General features: G+C 45.3%; 1 long non-coding RNA gene across 1 annotated transcript; it reads left to right on the top strand.

The window, feature by feature from the left end:
* The first annotated feature begins 50 nt into the window (after window positions 1-50).
* On the top strand, window positions 51-5495 carry LOC309861609. The gene is made up of 2 exons (XR_014310044.1): window positions 51-149; window positions 4854-5495. It is a non-coding gene; the product is annotated as an uncharacterized lncRNA (long non-coding RNA).
* The last annotated feature ends 11497 nt before the right edge of the window (window positions 5496-16992 follow it).

Raw genomic sequence — 16992 nt, 5'->3', positions numbered from 1 at the left:
CCGCCCCAGGCATACTTTTCCCATCCCGTCATGGGCGGGAGCGCGCCGTCCCCGGTCACGTGGGCCCGCCCGCGGCTCGGTGCGCTCCCTTCGGCCTCAGTTTGGAAAAAAACTTCTGCGCTGGTGACGGCTTGAGTGTGTCAATGCAGGTATCTGTGTAGTTAGAGCTTGTCAGCGTGTTTGAAGGTTTCCATGCACGAGAGTGATGGCTACCCAGGCGTTTGTAAGGGTGTGGGTATTTGTGCGTGTGTCCGAAGAAACCTCTGTATTGCTTGCACGTGAGCATTCATCCAGCTTCCGACCAGAGGGTGCGTGTGGGCAGGACAGCTATAGCAGCGTAAATTCCCCGGGTATGGAATTTGCCTGTACTTGAGTGATTATGAATCGTGTGTGCATGTTTAGGGGTGTGTGTGTGTGTGTGTGCATTCTCAAGTGCGTGTCCAAACATTAATCAGGGCTCCTGTATGCACATATACACACGTCCAAGATTGCTGCTGGCGGGGAAGTGGGGGGAGGGCGCTGAAGTGCACTTCATTTGCTGGGTGTACACAACAGTGGCTGGATATCTGCGTGCTCCATACACGTTGAAATGTGTGTATGGGTGTGCACAACCACGTACCAGTGTGTATGTGCATGATTTCTGGGTGGCATCTGTGTAGCGGCTCATTCTGGGTGTGTTTATATGTACACGTGCCTTGGTGTAGATTCCGTCCAGATGTGAGTGTGCACATATGAAATAGTGCCCTGCGTCCCAGCCCTCATCTCCCTCCTCCCAGGAGGTAAAGCTTCCCTGGCTTCACTTACTCTCTGCTCCTGCCTCCAAGTCCCAGAACAGGCAGAGTTGCAAGAACCTGAACAGGTTGCAAGTAGACACTAGAAGAAAGAAAACCACAGAGGCTCGGCCTTAGCTTCTTCCTCCTCTTTCCACCGCTCTCTTCTATGAGCTTCCAGCATTTTACTCCGAGGCCAGAGCATCTGCCTAGCAGATGGTATATGACCTACATTCAGAATTTTAATGCAGATATGCGTTTGAACTCTGCTGGTTCCACCACCTAAGTCCTTTACCTCATGGATGGTGTTTCATCTTCTGAAAAGTAGAGAGAGTAATGATTATATTATTGCGTTGTCTTTCCCCCTCGAAGATGGCCCACTCCCCCATAAAGGTGTTTGGTAAGCCACTGAACTATGTAGAGAATTATTACTAATATTACATAATCAGTAGCTGAGACTGAAAGTTAGCAGGCTTAACGGGTGTTCATCCAACAAACATTTGATAAGCCTCAAAATGTTATCTGTTAGTCCCTGAGCCAGGTGCCAGGGATATGGAGGTAAACCAGAAATGTCTGGTGCCTGTCCTCGTGGAACTTGGAGTCTCATGAGGATGACACGAGTGGCTACAAGTGAAATGAGTATCACAGAAGAAGAAAACACTGGGTATGAAACTGGGTGTTCAGGGGAAGACCTGGTTCGAGCCCTGAGGGAGGGTTGGGACTTGTTTTGGTGTAGGGGAGTGTGAGCTCTAAACACAGAGGAAAGGTGACATGCGAAGTAGGGTTTAGTGTGTTGATTCTTAGATGGCTAGAAAGGGGACTTCTGTCCACCACTCCCTCTGGGTACCTTGGTCTGTGCCCAAATATGTCAGGAATGAAAAAGGTAAGGAAACCTTGCCTCGAATGCGTGGATGCCATTCACAACCTAAAGGGCTCCAGGAGAGAGTAGGAATGTCCCATGTATTACCCATGGGGGTCCACAGCCATAGAGTTTGAAATCCCTGACATGCTCTTGTTGGTAAGGCGAGGGTTGAAGAGAAGTACAGGAAAGGGAAAAGAAGTACAGGAGAATGGCACCTGGGAAGCACTTAATACACGTTTAATGGCTGAATGAATGGGTGTGGATGTTCTTCCAGCTTTTGGGGGAGACCTGGAACCGAGGTCCCCTTAAACTGAACAGAGTCCTTGGGGTCTTGTCCAGTGGTGATGGCTTCATGGAGTAGGAAATCCCAAATATTCGTGAAATGGCTGTTCTAGGAGCTGCAGGGGCTGCTTCAAGATGGAAAGGGGCAGGGCGCCTGGGTGGCTCAGTGGGTTAAGGCCTCTGCCTTCGGCTCAGGTCATGATCCCAGGGTTCTGGGATTGAGCCCTGCATTGGGCTCTCTGCTCAGCAGGAAGCCTGCTTCCTCCTCTCTCTCTCTCTGCCTGCCTCTCTGCCTACTTGTGATTTCTGTCTGTCAAATAAATTTAAAAAATCTTAAAAAAAAAAAAAGATGGAAAGGGGCTCACAACTTCCTCGGTCTAGCCTGTTTCTGCCTTTAATTCAGTCCACAAACATTTGTTACTTGTCTTGAGTGTGGGGACAAGGAGGTGAACATCTTGTTCACAGGGAATGAGAAGACAAATCAGTCTAAGAGGCATAATGCGGTAAATGCTATCAGTAACATATAAAGTGTACAAAATGAGGATTTCCCTACTTGTTTGATTCAGCTTGATTCATTTTTAAAAAATATTTTACTTATTTATTTGTCAGAGAGAGAGACCACAAGCAGGGGGAGCCACAGGGAGAGGAAGAAGCAGGCTCCTTGCTCAGTAGGGAGCCCAGTGAGGGTTTGATTCCAGGACCCTGGGATGATGACCTGAGCAGAAGGCAGACACGTAACCGACTGAGCCACCCAGGAGCCCCTCAGTTCAATTCATTTCATGATGCTATTCATGTCTAGAGATGAAGGACACCAAGACATTTATGGCCACAGGGAGCCTATAACCCGGCAGCCACATGCCCCTGCCCCGGAGATGGCAGACTGGCTTGTTCCCCGTCTGCCCAAACCTTTCTCCGTCTGCCTTCCTGTACTATAAAGGCTGAAAAACTAAAGTCCCATTTCCCCAACTCCTTGCTGGTAGGGTTCCTCTCCTAATTTAGGGTTAGCCAGTCCTGTGCGCTTGTGCAAACCTGAATTCAACAGAGTTAGGAGAAACAACGGAGTGTGGTGGAGAGGAGGCAGTAGCCAGGGAAGGTCCATGGTGCTGGCGATGAGCTACAAGGGGCAAGATGACTCTAGAGTTTGGGCAGTAACTCCTGGTCCCGGCTTACACCTAAAATTATGTATTCCTGTAGCCAGAGAGTGCGTCTGGTGACTCCTGGAACCTCCGCTTCCAGACTGTGGCAGAGACCGTATTCTCTTGGGCACTCAGTACTATGTGGTGTTCTGGGAATCATTCTCGGAGGACCAGGCCAGGCCAGGCATTGCTCTGCAAGTATTCTGAGTTCACTTGATTCTCTTTATTAATCCGTGTTTTCTCAAAATAGCTAGAACAGTTTTGAACCTTCACATGAACCCTGATACACTATGCTGTGATCTATAGATGTTGTGAGTGTCAGAGTCAGAGCAGTACAAGAATGTGAGCAGTATAGCAGGGAAGACCTCCAGAGGCCCACCTTTGTTTCCTCTTTCCATGTCACCTCGACCCCATTCCAGTCCTATAAGCAACTTTCAGACCAATTAATCTATTGGTTAGATATCAAACAACAACTGTGCACAAGGCACTCTGTTTTTTTGTTCCGTCATGGCAGTGCACAAAACAAGGGAGCTCTCTGCCTCTGTGGTGCTCTTGAAGAGACAAGTGTCGAAGGAGCACTGAAACTTAGAATTTTACACTTAGAGTTATGAAGGAAAAGAAGAGGGAACTGTGGTGTGGAGTCTGTGAGAGACCTTACTTTCCTGGGAGGTCTAGGAAGATCTCTCAAGTAGGTAACATTGAAGCCGTGTCACCAAGGATGAAAACGAGCCAGCCCTGCGAAGGTGGCGGGGGAGGAGGGAGAGAGGTGCTAGGCCAAAGGAGCAGAGTGTATGGGCCACACTAGCCATTCCCAACAGCTCCCTAATGCTCCCCTGGGTAATAGTCATAGCAGAGAGCCTCAGCCTCTTGGTGTTTCTGTAGCTTCACTAACTGGAAGTCCCCATGATTTGACATGTTTCCAGCCACTTCTCTGATTTTTTCTTGTGTCAACATTTCTCAATCTCTGCATTATTGATGCTTGAGACTGTAAGTCTTCACTGGGGGGTACTCTCCTGGGTATTGCAGGATGGTTAGCAGGATCTTTTGGCCTTATTCTCCGGATGATGGCAGCAACCCCTTAGCCTCCAGTTGTGACAACCAAAGATATCTCCAGACGTTGCCAAATGTCCCAAGGTGGGCAAAATCGCCCTCCATTGTGAGCCACTGCCCTATGGGTAGCCCCGTTGCGGTCGGGCTGGCTCCGAACGTCATCTTCACCTTTCACATGTCTGCACCTCCACTCAGGCAGGACCCTTGAACCACTCTTCTGCCTCTCCGCAAAGCCTTACCCATGTGTCTACTAGAAATTCACAGCTTTTATCTGCCCATCATCTCTCTGTCCACTGGGGAATTCCTTCTGGGTGATTCTCATGTGTCCTGGGTGGTAAGGAAAGAGTGGTCCATCTTGGTGCTCTGCCTGCCCTCTGGCTACAGGAGTAGGGGCGTGTGGACCAGGCACCCCTTCCTTTTGTGCCCAGTTAAGGACCCACATGGTGGGCACGAGATCCAAGCAGAGATCATCAGAATCTTCCCATGTGATTTCCATGAGATGGCACTTGCTTTTCTTCTGAATCTGTTAAGTGTAAAGAGAGAGCCCTGGGCTGCACTCGCCATTCTTCCTATCATTTGGAGAGAGCCTGCTTATGGGAGGAGCCAGTGACGTCAACATACAGATAGAAGCAGGTGCAAGAAACACCGACAGCTGGGAGAGAGAGCATGCTCTGACCACATTATTGGAAATCTGTGCAGATACTTGCAGGACAACATTCACGTTCTCATATTCATTTTCTGTCTGTTTTCCAGCCAGTGTGAGTTGTTCCTGTTAGTTACCGTGAGTTACCAAAGAGTCCTACAGTGTTATCCTTCAGTGCCCACTTCAGGTCTCTCCTCTTTCATGAAGGGCCTCTCAGTACAGAATCATCTGAAGAACATGTCCTTGAATTCCTAACTAGTGGTTTGCTGGAGACAGCCGCCCATGCCCTGCCTCTGTGCTTCTCTTTCCAATTCTGAGTCAAGGAACTTCATATTTGCGTCAAAGTGGGAGTAATTACGCTATGGAGATCAGCAAATGCGACAAATCAAGACTCTCTTCCCCCAGCCGAGGCTCCAGCCTATTCACCAGCACAGCACTGTCTGAATGCCATGTCAACTGGACCACCCACTCGGATATTAGTCATGTACCAATTTGTGACAGCTCTTGCTTTTTGAATGTGGTGAGGTTGGGAGGGCAAGGACCCCTGACCTACACTGCATCTGAATCTCCAAAGGAGGAAAGGTCCTGAGGAATAGTTTGGTCTGTGGTCTTCATTTTACACATGGGGAAAAAGAGGACAGAGACCTTCAGGGACTTGGTAATTCGTTGTGAAGTCAAGGCAGAGAAAGTCTACCATCTTTTGACTTCCACCCATGATTAAAATGTAGGCCTTCCTGGCCTTCTTCTTTGTCCTTTTTCAGCCCTTTTCTGCAATTTTGGCACAAAAGAGGGTTTAAAGTGATTGTTGAATCATTCCAAATAGCTAATGGCCAAGACCCAAATTGTCAATGCTTACTTTCAACAAGGGGCTTTGGGCTGTGAAGTTCTCCAGGATGAGATCATTCCAGATGGGGTCTTCTTACTGTGGCAGCACTAGGGAGACAGCTGCTGAAAGAGAGGACTTGCTGTCCTTCCATAGAGAGATTGAGATGTTGGAGTGAGTGTTGGCTTCCCTGTGTATTATGTCACTTAGAATCAAACAAGATGATAGTTGAACTGCAAGGAGAGCTTGCAGACTATAAAAATTGAAAATACACAGTTTATGTTTGACATAGCTGTTCTCTTTCCACAACTTATTCTGGAAATGTGCATAAATATATTCATTTCAACGGTGTTTGAACTAAAAGACTGGAAACAATCTGAATGGCTCACCATCAGGAACTAATTAAATATGTACTTACACAGAGGCAGTACTCCATGTACTACTATAGAATTATCTGCAAGATACTTTGTTTAGTGAGGACTATAAGGAGTGGAACAGTGTGTATAGTTTGCTAGCATCCAAGTTAAAAAGAGGTGAGGAAAATACACAGAAAAACACATGACCGTATGAACATAATCTACCTCAAGAAAGATACGAAACATCATGACCCAAAAGGTTGTCTCTAGAGAGGGGAACTGGAAAATAGTTGTAAAAGGAAGATTTATTATTCACTGTAGAGGGCAATTTGACTTTTAAAACATGGGAGTCTAGTACTTATTCTATATCCCTCCCTCAATAATATAAAATAAAATAAAAGACTATACTGTGTTACAGTCCTTGGAAATTCTTCCTTTGCTCTGATGGATGAGTTGGATCTGCGGCTGTGCCAGAGCTGGGAGAGTTAAAATTACTAACCCTCCCCCTACAACTATATGCTTTCTTAAAAAAGAAAAAACTCAGTGTGTTTGAGTCTTCCAAGTTTGTGATGACTATTTCTCCCATTATACAGCTGAAGGAACAGAGGCAGGGAAGCCGGCCATCTTCCCAAGGTTCCAGGGCAAGCAGGATCCAGAGATGCCATGTGAGCTCAGCTCTTGTTCAGTCATAGGTTCTTCTGTGGGGGCTGCATTGCAGCTGGGCCATGGCTTCCACAAGCACAGGGTCTTTGTGGGAGGGAAAAGAAGAACCAGAGAGCACGGAGAGGCTCCTTTGGCCCAAGGTTTCAGTAGAGTTAAAGACCTGAGCTAGCAAGATTCCCAGCACGAATGAAGTCAGACCAAAATAGTTACCACTTATATTCAACAGGAAATGACCCAGAAAAGATCCAACCACTTTCCAGATGTAACTTGAAGGGCCTCAGTGGAAGGGACATTCTGGAATCTAATGCAAAACGCTCTTGAGGATGTTTCTCAAGCCGGTGTGGGGACCAGAAAGGAACAAGACATTTGATTGGAGGGAAACGCCCTGCTAAGAAAGTCGAAGCCTTTTGCTTTAGGGAATCAATGTTTGATAAAGCAGCATAGGAATGAGTATAGAAACCAAGGCCTTGCCATGTTCTGCCAGCATAATGTGGGGAGGGGCTGTGAGAAATAAAGGACCTGTCTCTACCTTTTGTCTGGCAAGAAAAGCAGAAAATCTAAGATTGAGGAGATGATGCACGATTAGACTGTGTAAGTGAGATGTAGCTAGTGGCTAGAAAGACTTTTTTTTTTTTTTTTTTTTTTTTGTCAGCTGTTGTGCAGTGAACAGAGACTAATTTGTCTAAATCTTGTATTCCGAAAGACCTACAGATTTCTCTGAAGACACTTAGCTCTATAGGTCTCATCCACTTATTTTACGATTGGCATAATAAAAAAAATCGTTATATGTGCTACTGCTTGTGAAGAAAAAAGGTTACACATACACACACCTAACCTCTGGTTAGCAGAAAAAGAGAGAACAGAAGCACTAGTTCAATGATACAAGAGAAAACAACCAATTCCGAGAGTGAGACATTCCTTCAAATGTCATACAAAATTAAAAGGTGTTTAATAAAATTAAGAAGATATTTTGGGGGCAATTGGAGAAAACTTGAATATGATCTGAGTGTTAGATAGTATTAGGGAGTTACTGTCAGATGGATGCTGAGGTATGCAGGGGTGAAGAACACAATGTTGGAACTCACTTTAACATGGTTCAGAACATGCACGCGTGTGTGTGGACACATACACACACACACACACACACACGGTTATTACGTTATACTCTCTTAGCTTCGAACTCCACTGGCTCTATGTCAAGGTTGGGACTGCTAATTCCTTCCTCTTTGCCCCCTGGTCTTCTGTTAGTCAGACAATAGGGGGCACTAGAGGGAGACTGGAAGTGTAGACTTGGCCAGGAACTTGCTCCTTTCTGTTTTGCTTCCTGTTACTGTCAGTGTCACCCAAACAATAGTTCCTCACGCTGGCAATGACAGAATCATTTCCTGTGGGAGCAGCTGGCTCAAGTTTCCATTTTTTCCACAATCTCAGAAACAGCCTCATTATGCTTCTTCAGACATACAGGTTTCAGCTGGCAGATGTCTTTCCTGTCCCAGCCCCATGGGTCCCTTTATCCGAGCTATTAGGTTTTATTAATCCCAAGCTCTTCTCCTTTCTCCCAGCTTTTGGGCTGGTAACTGCTCTCTGCATTTACTACTGTATTTTCTTTGCCTTTCCAGTTTTCTAATGCCTGGTTAACAATGCTTTATATTAAATTCTGTCTGTGAATGTAATTGGTAGAGTTTGTGCCCCCTGACTGAATCTTGACTGATGCAGAAATTGGTACCAGAAGTCACAGGAAACAGACCCTCAGAGATGAAATTTTTTAGGTGTTTGGATTTGTCTCTAGACCTGAGTCCACTCTTGAGCTTCTTGTCACGGAAATGGGATGCTGGTAACCCACGCCACAGAGCGGCACCGATTAGTCAAATTATTGGCTGTAGATCATCCTGATGAAGAACTTCCTGAGATCAAGTGGCTGACTGGGATAATGATGACTGGGAGGACTGTGGGTGGGATGCCTTCTTCTGTGGGCACGGGAGTGCTTACAGAAAGAAAATGACACCCTCAGCTCTTGAAAGTCTCAGCTCAAGTCCTGGTTAGGGGCTTCTAAAAAGTATCTCAAATCTCTTGTAGCTGCAAATTCAGACGCAATACTTAACTGGGAGGGCTGCAGAATTTAAATGTAAATTGAATTCATAGCCTATGTCTCTCAGTCAAGTTGGGATGAGAACTGGGACAGTGTCGAATTCTAAGACTTGGAATGAAGACGTCAGCATGGGCTTGGATGAAGCTAAAAATCTTTTTTTTTTTTTTAATATTTTTTTGAAAGATTTTATTTATTTGACAGAGAGAGAGCACAAGTAGGCAGAGAGGCAGGCAGAGAGAGAAGAGGACGCAGGCTCCCCGCCGAGCAGAGATCCCAATGCGGGGCTCGATGCCAGGACCCTGGTATCGCCCTCCACCAGCAAGGACAACAAGAAGCCCCAGTTCAGATGTATCTTCTCTTTATTTCCGCAAGTCTATACACTTATATACGTTTACATGACCAATCAGCGAGCAGGGTACAGGAGGGAGCGAATCAGGCTGTGCACCTAAACGAACAACTTCGCTAGCAACCAATGCTGTTTACTTCCTCTTTGGGCGTTCCGCTTAGTCTCACGAGGCAATCCTAACCTGGCAACTAGCCAGGTGCCATCTTTTAATGGCGGAGGCTGCCCTGGCCAGGGGTCTGCCTCCGACATCTCCCCCCTTTTTTCTTTTATGGCAGGGATTGTGCCTGTCTTAGGTTGACAATGGCGGGGAATATCCTTACCTGTCATCAAACGGCAGATATCAATGATCTGCATCCTGTCTTAGGTTGGTATATTTCCCCCACCAATCTTACCTGTCGTTGACTACCGATCCAGCATACTTAGCCACACTTGGGGGGATGTTCCAGCCTTGATGGCTAACAAGGCCTGCATCATGGCTTGCTGTTGCCTAGGTTGCTGTCGCCTCCAAATTTGCAGTTTCCTTACTAGTAGAATCAAGCCCACTACGAGGATTGTCATCAGACCAATTACGCTAGCCCATTGTTTCGTAAAGGTTAACACATCTTGCAATGTTTTGATTATCTCTGGGAGGGTTGCAAGCTCAACTCTGGTGTTATTTATCCTTGTTATGCCTAGTAGCAGGTGCTGAGTGTAGTTTTGGAATTCTGGGGACTAATTCCCCGCAAGTATTGGGAGAGCTGTCAGGAGACATTCTGTAAGTCACTCATATTAGTATAGGCTATGGGAGTTACACAAATTGCCGGGAAGGGTGCTATACATCCCAGTCCCAATAGGGCCCCCAATATGTCCACTTGTTCTTGAACCAAATCCACTCTCTGGTTGACTACCAGGATTCCTGCTTGCAGATGTGCATTGATCTGAGTCTGTGTTTGAAGGGCAGCTGCTGTTCCTTCTGCAAGGGTGTTCACAGCTTCCACAGTGGGTCTAGTTGCAGCAAGCGAGACTGCTGCTGCTGTAGATATAGCCGATGCTGTCACAATGGCAGCTGTGATACCAAAATCTCTCTTCTTTCTGGACAGCACCACGGGTAGCTTGTCCTCTGGAATGGAAACTGGAATAGGAACATGGGTAGGGATACGCATAATCACAGCCAGCTTGAAGGCTGTGACATTCCAGCACTGGGAAAGATAGCAATTCTTAGTGCAATTCAAGGTATCATTCAGCTCGCTAGCATTTGTTACGAGGAAAAGGAACGGTGGTGAGACGCATATGGTAGTGGGCTGATAAGTAATATTGGGATAAGACACATTAACTGTTGTCTCAAAGGTACTAGAGTCATTTTGTTTATAAGAACAGTTGAGGAATTTGCCACCATTTAACATGGACACTGCTGAGATATCAGTACATGCTCCTAGCAAGTTACAGACCTGCCATGTGTCAAAGGGAGAGGAGGGATTGCCTTGCTTAGGATTTTGAAAGGAATACTTGTACCCTGTAAAGGTATTATTTTTATAAGTAGGAAAGCATGGAGTGAATGTAAAGCTTTGCATTTCATTGATGTAAACTGAGCGCAAGGTACTCTGACATCCAGACCACTCCGGTGGCCATACCATGTTATTGGTGCATCTGGGCAACTTAAAAGGTTGATATGGCCCCGAGGCATTAATAGGTTTCACAGGGGCCAAACCCTGGATCACAGGTGGTCCCATTGAGGTATGTTTAGCAAGCCTTCATCTAGGAACCATGGAGCCGGCCTTTTCCACTGTATTCAAAAAGACCCGAGCAGTTTTTGCTTTTAGTGGAGTTCCATTGGCTTTCAGCAGGTCTTTTAAAGACCCTTCCAACCGCACTTTAGATACTTCAGATCCCATTATGAACACACAGACAACAGACGCGGATGTTAAAGACACTAACTAACACATTAACCTTTTACACGCATATACTTCAGTCGACCTTTACACCCCGCTTTACCGTGGACTTCCCACTTTTGAACGTGGCTAATGTCCCCGCTTACCTGCGGACCTTTACTCCCCGCTTTCCTGCGGATTACCTTGCAAGATTCCTTTATTTAGTTCCCGGGGGCTGGCACCATTTATCGCCCTTGACCCGCAAGGACGACAAGAAGCCCCAGTTCAGATGTATCTTCTCTCTCTTTAATTCCGCAAGGCTACACACTTATATACGCTTACATGACCAATCAGCGAGCAGGGTACAGGAGGGAGCGAATCAGGCTGTGCACCTAAACAAACAACTTCGCTAGCAACCAATGCTGTTTACTTCCTCTTTGGGCATTCTGCTTAGTCTCACGAGGCAATCCTAACCTGGCAACTAGCCAGGCGTCATCTTTTAATGGCAGAGGCCGCCCTGGCCAGGGGCCTGCCTCCAACACCTGGGATCATGACCCAAGCCGAAGGCAGAGGCTTTAACCCACTGAGCCACCCAGGCACCCCTGAAGCTAAAAATCTTAACCCCTAAATCACTCTGAGCCTTCTTTGCCTTCACCCTCCATGACTGAGATTAGGCTTCCTCTGCTTGAAGTCTCTATATTAACCTCACCTGAGGCAGATGCTTTTCAAGGAGATGCCTTTACTCTGCAAGATCTACCCTACTAACCCTTATTGCCACTAGACCCATAAATAGAGTCAGATTCAGCATATTACAAGGAAACAAGTTCAGAGTCTGATCCTGAAGAAAAGATTTTATAATTCAAAATAACCGCAAGATTTTTTTCTAATTTACATAGGCAGAAACCTGGTGAATATGTGTGGAATGGGATTCTAAGAGCATTAGACCCAAGAAGGCAGACGATAAAAGGCCAGGTTTACTGATATGGGTGTGCTTATCAGGGATTCTCTATTTAATGTGTTAACCTATATTAAGAATTTACTTATTTGGACTCAGTATTGACCTACATATAAGAATCAGTTTGAGATTCCAGAACTTCCCTGGCATAATGTAGAGAAAGGAATGGAAAACTGTAGGGAGAGAGAAGTGTCGGAGTAGACATATTATGTGTGACCTTCAAACTTCCGCCACTACTGTCCTCTACTACATGGTTCAAGAGGACCTAGTGGACACTCCTTCATAAAGGTAGCAAGCATTACTGATCAAGCATCAGTATTCTTGAGAATCTCTGTGGTGGCTGTTCTCTTTAAGCTGGCATAAAAGGTGCTGTCACCAATTCATTCCTGTTCATTAATTTCATCTGGATTGAGGAGTAGAGTAGCAGAGACTAAGCAGCAGTGCTTAGTCACTAGAAATAAGGGGAACGTGTTTAACATAATACACAGCAGGGACAAAATGGCCATCAAAATGTTTTGACCCTCAGGGATCACTGACGGTAGCTGTTGATGGTTACTTGTATGTGTCAATTTGGCTGGGTCGCGGGGTGCCCAGATGTTTGGTAAACATTACTCTGGCTGTTTCTGTTCTCAGATGAGATTAACATTCAGATGGTGGTGGACTTCGAGTAAAGCAGATTGCTCTCCAAAATGGGAGTGGGCCTCATCCAATTAGTTGTAAGCCTGAATAGAATAAAAAGACCAAGCTTCCCAAGCAAAAGGGGAATCTCTAGCAGACTGTCTTCAGACTGCATCTGCTTTCCTGCCTGTCCGGCTACTAGCCCACCCTGCAGATTTGGGACTTGCCAAGCTTCCATAATGATGCGAACCAGCTCCTTATACTAAATCTCTTCTATGTACATACACACATGTCCTATTGGTTCTTTTTCTCTGGAGAACCCTAATACAGTAGCTAGTTGGTACAGTGGACCTAGGAATAAAATAGATGGGTCTATGAAATATTACTTGGTCTACACATTAGGAAAAACTCTAGGTCTGGTGTTCAGAAGTCTGACTAAAGTCACTACAGAGAGAGAGACTCTTGGGACGCCTGGGTGGCTCAGTTGGTTAAGCAGCTGCCTTCGGCTCAGGTCATGTTCCCAGCATCCTGGGATCGAGTCCCACATCGGGCTCCTTGCTCCGCAGGGAGCCTGCTTCTCCCTCTGACTCTGCCTTCCACTCTGTCTGCCTGTGCTTGCTCTCGCTCACTCTCTCTCTGATAAATAAATAAAATCTTAAAAAAAAAAGAGAGAGAGAGAGAGACTCTTTTCTGGTTTCCAGACCTAAGCCAGCTATCATGCCCAGAGCCCCTTGACTGAAGGATATGCTGAGTTCTCTTAAGAACTCCACAACACTGCCACAGTATTTACTATATACTGTCTTTCAAGACTTCCCCAGAGACCTGCAGTCTTTAATAGGGTGACCATGTACCGAAAAAAACCCTTCATATCTTTTGGACGTTAATAAGCACTGGCCCTGAACTGGCAGGAATTTCTGGGAACCTAAAACAGTACTCTGGTCCACCAGTTAAAGTGGGGGCTAATGTTGGTCAGATGATGAATGGAATATTGACCCAAGTTAAAATTACAGAGAGCCTAGTAGGTCTGTGAACCCAGTGGTTACATCTCTAGTTCTTGAACGTCATTGCATTAGACATACTTAATTACTGGCAGATTCCCCCAATTTCCTCTCTGATCCATGGACTGAGGGTTATTGTTGTATAAAAGGGCCAAGGAGAAGCCACTGTTGTATAAAAGGGCCAAGGAGAAGCCACTAGAAAATCTCTCCTTACCTAGCCAACAGTAATAACACATCCTTAGAGGAAATTGCAGAGATTAGTGCCACCACCATAGGCTTGGTATCTTCACATTTCCACTTAAATTTACTTGTTTGTCCTGTGCCAAATGTCAATGGATCTGAGAATTACTATGGATTAGTAATTAGGTAATTAGGTGATGATTAGGTAATTAGGTGATGATTAGTAATTAGTAATTAGGTGATGATTCCTATTGCAACTGCTGCTCCAGATGTGCTATCTTTATGGGAGAAAATCAACATACCCTTTGGCATTACACGTACCAGTAGTGATCTGGCAAATGCTGTTTATCCCCTCTCTCTGTAACAATCTGCAATGGCCACCAGAAGCAGCTTGTTTCTACCTTGCAGAACTGAGACCGCCTTTATAGTTTTCCCTTAGGGTGACCTCAGCCTCCTGTCTGTCATAATCTGAGAGATCGTGATCATCTTGATGTGTCACAGTTCCATCACACTGGTCCACTTCACTGATGACATGTAGATTGGACCTGGTAGGAAGGTAGTGGCCAGTACTTCAGATGCCTTCGTAAAATGCACGGGAGGTCGGAGAGCGGGAGGTAAACTCCATACAAATCCAGGGATGCAGGCACCTTGATGGGATTTCTGATGTGCTAATGGTTTGGAGCATGTTGCAATAGTTCTTTCCAGGTGAAATGTAAGTTGCTGTACCTTGTATCACCTCTCACTGCAAGAGGCTTGATCCTTGGTGGGCTTTTTTGGCTTTTGGAGGCAACACATACCACATTTGAGTGTATCACTCTGACCCATTTACCATAACACTGCTGGTTTGAGTGGAGTGAAAAGGCTCTGTAGCAAGTGTAGGGCCAGCTATTCTGCCCCCTGAAACTGAAGACCAGTAGATTCAATGACATTAAGTGTGGCAAATAAGGATTCCGTATGGAGCCTCTGGCAAATGCCGATATGACAAGCGAAGCATATAGCTCTAGGGCTAGGGAACAAATCCATACCCTCTTTTGAAGCTGATTTTCCTTTAAAAACAGCTGTGTGGCACTGGTTGCTGTGTGATTCAGCAAGCCAAAAACTGGAATGTGCACAGCAGCCCCCTCTCCTCAAGCGGCAGTGGTATGTAAGGGAGAGAGATCAAGCAGGTCTAGAACGCATAAGCAAGCTGCCTGAGTAGGTGGCTCAAATTCTTTGACACCTACTCCTGTTACAAGTCTTCCTTTTTCTGTCTTTAACTTTGGCTGCATGAGGAGTTACTTCTGACCAGCTGACTAACAAGAAATTTAAGTCTGGTTTATAGTTTATTTTGCCTGCTAGGCTGTGCAGCTGGAAGCTGCAAAGTCTGCTGTAGCATTAGAATGTCAATCGGGTGCATCTCTGAAAGATCCGAATGCAGGGAGTCTTCCAAAGAATTCCGAGCTGTACAACTGCTTGTCTGCTATGTCTGAACTGGGCACTACCCAGAAGTATGCATCAAAACTCTAGAGTTCAAGGGCAGTAACTAACGATTGGATGATTGTTCAGGATTTGAGAAGAACAGATATGTAAGACAAGTGACGAGGTCTGGAACGAAGTATATAGAGGGACCTCTCAGAATAGGCAGAGAATTGAAGGTTATTTTTCTCCTGGCTAATATTCATCAAAAGACACTGTACATCCATAAGAATGTACTTTGTAAACATGCAACTATAGGGAACATAATTGACCATGGGCCCCAACTGTTGCTCTTGAAATTCATCACACCTGTGCTGATTCATGCTTCCCAGCTGGGCTGCTTCCAGCAAATGATGGAGAGTAACAGGAATACTAAAGCGTATAGGGGTCTCTTGTGATAGCCGGTCTTGGCTTGAGGACTCCTTGAAGGGCTTGCTGAACCTAAATTAAGACAGAGGAGGCTCTCAGTATCAGGACAAGATGACATACTGTGTAGCTATTAGTCAGCTTCTTTTTCTAGTCATCCTAGTGACTGTTCAGTGGGTCCATGGACAAGAGTGGCCATGTTGGCAAGGACAGAGGCTTATACATAGGCTTAGCGACATGGACCTCCCTTCACCAAGACGTACCTACTGAGTGCCTGACCTGCCAACAGCAGAGACCAGAGACCAATACTGAGCCCTGATATGGGCACACTTAGTGACAGGTTACTTAAATTAGATCCCTTCTATCATGGAAAGGACAGCAATTTACTCTCACTGGAAAAGACACATTATCTGGGAATGGCTTTGTTATTGGTACTTCTCAGCCTTACTGTCATGGAATAGCAAAGGAGTATGTGCTGACCTATCCACCCACTTCAAGTAGCCCTTGGTGGCTTAGAAAAACTAGTTGAGATGTCAAACATCCACATGCTCGAGTCAGTTTTGGAGAAAAAGCTCCTTGTATTTTCTCTTTCCCACCCTCATTTCCCAATGCTCCACCACAGTTCTGTTTGCCAATTTTGAGCCAGCAGGGGCTCAGGTGGGGCAGTTTTTCTTTAAAAAAAAAAAAAAAAGGAGGAAGATTTATTTATTTATTTATTTTAGAGAGAAAGAGCACAAAAGCAGGGAGAAGGGCAGAAAGAGAGGGAGAATTCTCAAGCTGATTCCCCTCTGAGCATGGAGCCCCACATGGGCAGGATCCCAGGAGCCCAAGATGATGGCCTAAGCTAAAATCAAGAACCTGCAGCTCAACTGACTGAGCTACCTAGGCGCCCCTCAGGTGGGGCATTTTTAATTTGAGCTAAAAATACTTTTTCTACAGATGTTTAAAATAAGGTATTTGGCAAAATGTATGTGGTTAAATTTATTTTCAACCAATCATGCATAGAGAGTGACATCTGCTGGTCATAAAGATTATGTTTTTATCCTGATTCTTTTTTGCAATTGACCAATGACCTTAATTATATGACCCTTATAGAAAAAATATAGGACAATTATATCTTTCTTGGGAGAAAAAGAAACCAACACAAGACTTGTAAGTGCCAATGTATGTACCATTGCGGGAAATTTTTTCAAACTAAAAACAACAACAACAACAACAACAACAACAAACCAAGTTTCTTCTTCATTTTAGCAGATATTGCAGTCTCTGTATTTGATCAGGGAAAATAAACCATTGTAGAATTTGAAAATAAATTAAAACCTCAGCGATTCCCTTTAAAATATCCTTTGAATTTTTGTTTCATAGCAGAAATGAATGAATTTAGTTTAAAAGAGAATTCTAGTGGACTTAATGAAAGACTGGCCATCAAAGGTCATTTGCTTCTGGCAGTGCATCCTAGTCCTGCTTTTTTGTATTGTTAGGTTGCATGCTTCATACATGCCTACATTGCTCCCCTCCTTCTTCCTTCCCATCTCTAGATACACACACATATG

This window comes from Mustela nivalis (genome assembly GCF_964662115.1).
Source record: "Mustela nivalis genome assembly, chromosome: 3".
NCBI classification, from domain to species: domain Eukaryota; kingdom Metazoa; phylum Chordata; class Mammalia; order Carnivora; family Mustelidae; genus Mustela; species Mustela nivalis.
Note: the sequence above shows the minus strand (reverse complement) of the source record. Positions and strands in the feature narration are given on the sequence as shown.